At 38.2% G+C, this 3,740-nt stretch overlaps 1 long non-coding RNA gene across 1 annotated transcript; it reads left to right on the top strand.

The window, feature by feature from the left end:
• The first annotated feature begins 638 nt into the window (after positions 1–638).
• Positions 639–2,842, top strand: LOC127552464 (uncharacterized). Its single transcript, XR_007951396.1, has 2 exons — positions 639–1,158; positions 2,631–2,842. It is a non-coding gene; the product is annotated as an uncharacterized LOC127552464 (long non-coding RNA).
• Positions 2,843–3,740: the final 898 nt, after the last annotated feature.

Genomic DNA, 3,740 nt, shown 5'->3' with positions numbered 1-3,740 from the left:
CAAAGCCAAGTACCTTTCCTTAGGCTACACCTCAACAATTCATGGTCTTTTAGGGTCATAGATTTAAACTAGATAGGACCATTGGGTTCTATCTGCCTCATTTTACAGAAAAAGAACCTGAGGCTCATAGGTTAAATGATTTACCTAATGTTATATAGGTATCCAAAATATGAACCGAGATCCTCTCACTCTGAATATCTTTCTACTATAACCTTCATTGAACTTATCTGTGTCTATGACGCAGGTAGTGCAAATATTATTGGCTCAGTTTTACTGAGGAGGAAACAGCTCAGACAATGATCTGTTCAACTTCACATAGTGCCAGAACTAGCAATTGAACCCAGGTTCTGACCTCAAAATATTTTTAAAGCATTATTTTATCTTGTTTTGAGAACATGTATTTCTAGGTGATACTTTCCCTCCCCAAAGCCTGCAAAAAAAAAAAAAAAGAAAGAAAGCACAATTCTAAATGCATTGTGTGTATTTGCTCCCAGCATAAATGTGGCATATTTGACGTTTTCCTGGCCTCCTGAGGAGTTCTCAGTATCTAAAAATCTTTTAGCATTGTTAAAAACAAGTTCTTCTAATTAAGTTCATTCAACTAAGGGAAAAAGGGAAAGACAAAGATGGCTGTAGTATGTTACAAAGGAATAGTGTGGATGAAAATAAGAAAAGAATTCACCAGAGGTACAGAACTGCAAACCAATTTGAATGGTGTTCTCATTTTCTACCACAAGCTTTCCCCCTGAGAAACCAAGTTCAAAATCATCAGCAAAACATGATTACCCAGCACCTAATAGGAATACAGATGAGGAGGAGCAAATTGGATATGAGAGGGAAGTGAACAGAGAAACACAATGGAGGAGGTATGTGTGTGTGACTGGTGTACATGACCCAGAGGGAGTCCATTAGAAAGAACATTCAAAAGTTTACCAACTTCACTGAGGATGAGGATGAAAACACTTGCAGCTTTGTTCTCCTCTCTGAACATGCAGAACACAGAGACACAGCAAGCCACGCCTAGGTGGAGAGCCAAACCTAAGCCAGGATTCTTACTCCTTCTCGTCTAGTGACTGGTATCGTCAGTTAAAGAGCAAACACTTCTGCCTGTGAACTGGCTCAGGCTGGTGTCAAGGGCATATGGAGAACAAAGAGCTGGTAAGGGAAAATGGGGGGGGGGCATGAACGATAATAGATAATAGTATTTATTCACATGAAGAGCAAAGAGCTGGTAAGGGAAAAATGGGAGGTATGAACAATAATAGGTGATATATTTATTCTTTAGCTATCTGCTCTCAGTATTTTTTTGTTCTAGTCTCCCAAGCAACAATAACTCTCTCTGTGGCTGTCTGCCTGTCTGTCTCCTTTATCTTTCTCTTTCTGTGTCTCCTTTAGCATTTACAAAATATTTTCCTCTTAGTACCATGCCACAATGGAGAACATGCTGAATTTGTGGTCAAAGAACCTGGATTTGAATTCTGCCTGTCTTCTACTATGTTGGAGTCATATAGACTATTTGTTTCTCATTTATAATAGAGCTTTCTGAGCTCCTTTTGGTCAGATACAATGTACCTTGACTTCAACATAGTGATACTGTTTTGTTTCTCTCAGAAAATGAAGAACAACCAACCTATCTCTACCTTGTTATGCCTCAGTTTCTTCATCTGTAAAATGATTAAATTGGATTGTTTTTCAGATATTTCTGACTCTTTGTGACACCACTTGGGGTTTTCTTGGCGGACATAATAGAGTAGTTTGCAATTTCCTTCTCTATCCCATTTTACAGATGAGGAAACTGAGGCAAGCAGGGTGAAATGACATACACAGGGTCACATAGCTCATGTTTGGATCAGATTTGCACTCAGGAAGTGCAACTTCCCAACTCTAGGCTCAGCACTCTCTCTAGTGCTTTCACTAGAGGGACATTTTTTACCACAAGCTTTCTCCTTGAGAAACCCCTGAGAAAGAAGGACAATATCCCTCTTGTGTGGCAGTTGAAAGTCAAGATGTGAATTTTGAATTGGGTTGGAAAGAAAGGTTGAATTTTTAAATGCATACACACTGCACACAGAATGTCTTTCCATGCTTGAAATTTGGGGGCAACATAGTTATAGCTCAGTGCCATAGGTGTACTTTGCCACCTAAGTTCCCTACAGTTGAACTACTTGCTTTCTAAAGTTTCTCTGAGCACTAAATCCTAAAGAGGTAAGTAATACAGCTGCTATTGTACCTAGTTTCCTCACTGTAATGGATGCTAGATTACCGGGGTTTTGTCCCTTGACTCTAAGACTGGTTAGAGCACTAATTCCTCATAGCTCCTGTTACCCCTGTATCTTACTTCCTGGTCATTTGGCCTGGACATATTTGGTCATGTAGCATACCTTTTCTCAGACTACTATTCCCATGCTACTCCTTTTTGAGAGCTTGTTCTCAGTTTCTTAGAGGTGAGGGTCACACTCTCAATGGACAGGTATGACAACACCCAAAATCAGATCATTTTTTATTTCATTACATATTTCTCCTTCCCACCCTTTGAACTCTACTTTGTACCATGACCTCCTATTTACCACCCCCAAACTAGTTTTGCCTCAATGAAAAGCTTCCTAATAATGGATTTCTCTATTTTACAGATGAAGAAAATGAGATTTAGAGGAGAAGTGATATGCCCATCATCACATGGACTCCAAAATATAAAAATGGAATTTGAATTCAAACCTGTGACTCCAAATCCATTGCTCTTTCCTCTACATCAATATTATCTTTAAATCATGGGAAAAAAATAAGGACTTACTATATTCCTAGGATGGTTCCAGAGGTTGTAGAAAATATAAAAGAAAAATAAGATAGTCTGTCTGTGAATATTTGATCTTTGCCTGAGAAGATAAAGTCTGGACACAAAAAATAATGAGAGACCAAGACAGGGCAATTATGCTGGTGAGATACTGAGGGGTACAGGTAAGGAGAGTTATAAGTATTGAGGGAAAGAGAAAAAATCATTCAGGGATAGGTATAATCAAGGGGGATTTCCTGGTAGAGTATGGTAATAGCTCTGAGGTTGACGTAGATAGCTAGGGTTTATTTTTTAGGCTGGGTGGGACAGTTATGTATTTTCTAGGAGTTTTCTTAAGAATTTTTCATGGTTTCGTGTTATGCTTGGCCCACATCTACGCTGCCAACAACACATGGTTGACATGGTTTATTAAAGGGCTTATCAATAGAACTAAAAAACTGTTGAATCGACAATATCCTTCTTGTGTGGCAGTTAAAAGTCAAGATGTGAATTTTGAATTGCGTTGGAAAGAAAGGTTGAATTTTTAAATGCATACACACTGCACACAGAATGTCTTTCCATGCTTGAAATTTGGGGGCAAACTGGGATAATTTTAAACCAAAAATTCAGGAGTTAGTCTTACTTCATTCAATTCATATACAAACCATGTTATAGCTCAGGAAAGAAACATTTTGGACAAACAGTATTGGTGATCTGATATTATGTTTGGTTGAAAAGCATATTTCCCTTCCAATTAAATGAGAAATGGAAATTTTGAGAAAGCTCCAACCCTTAGCTTAATGCAGCTGCTACATATAGGCAAAGAACACAAAGTATTTGGAATCAGGACTTAACACTAAACAAAATTCAGGGCACTCGCTTCGATGTTCCAATTTACAAAAAACCAAAAGTTACACATAGCAAGAGGTTCATATGGTCTTTATTCACAGTATCACACTTCTAGACTGGT

This window comes from Antechinus flavipes, chromosome 2, assembly GCF_016432865.1.
Source record: "Antechinus flavipes isolate AdamAnt ecotype Samford, QLD, Australia chromosome 2, AdamAnt_v2, whole genome shotgun sequence".
NCBI lineage: Eukaryota > Metazoa > Chordata > Mammalia > Dasyuromorphia > Dasyuridae > Antechinus > Antechinus flavipes.
This window is presented reverse-complemented; position numbering and strand designations above follow the sequence as displayed.